We start from the raw sequence: 307 nt of genomic DNA, 5'->3' as shown, positions 1-307 counted from the left end.
TGGATATATAAACAAGGAGAACGATCACTAAGGAGTCTAATTTAGACTTTTTGCGGTGAAATCTCTTGCTATATTGGTAACGATTACATGGTTTTCTATGAACAATTATATATATACATATATGTATATATATCAAATAATAAGCAACACGGATTTCAAAAGTGATTGCAGTACGCACGTTTCATGCTACTTCAATTTATTTAAGTAATGTGAGCATTACCTTAAATGCAATATGAAGAGCAATCTTCAGCTGCACGAAAAAATGTAGAAAAAAAAGACATATTACAAATGTGGCAACATATTAAAA

At 29.6% G+C, this 307-nt stretch overlaps 1 protein-coding gene across 2 annotated transcripts in view; it reads left to right on the top strand.

Annotated features, from left to right (window-relative positions):
* Positions 1 to 307, top strand: part of LOC106876428 (dynein axonemal heavy chain 3) — a 158,633-nt gene that overhangs the window by 140,736 nt on the left and 17,590 nt on the right. The window lies entirely within an intron of this gene.

This window comes from Octopus bimaculoides, chromosome 7 (genome assembly GCF_001194135.2).
Source record: "Octopus bimaculoides isolate UCB-OBI-ISO-001 chromosome 7, ASM119413v2, whole genome shotgun sequence".
NCBI classification, from domain to species: Eukaryota; Metazoa; Mollusca; class Cephalopoda; order Octopoda; family Octopodidae; genus Octopus; species Octopus bimaculoides.
Note: the sequence above shows the minus strand (reverse complement) of the source record. Positions and strands in the feature narration are given on the sequence as shown.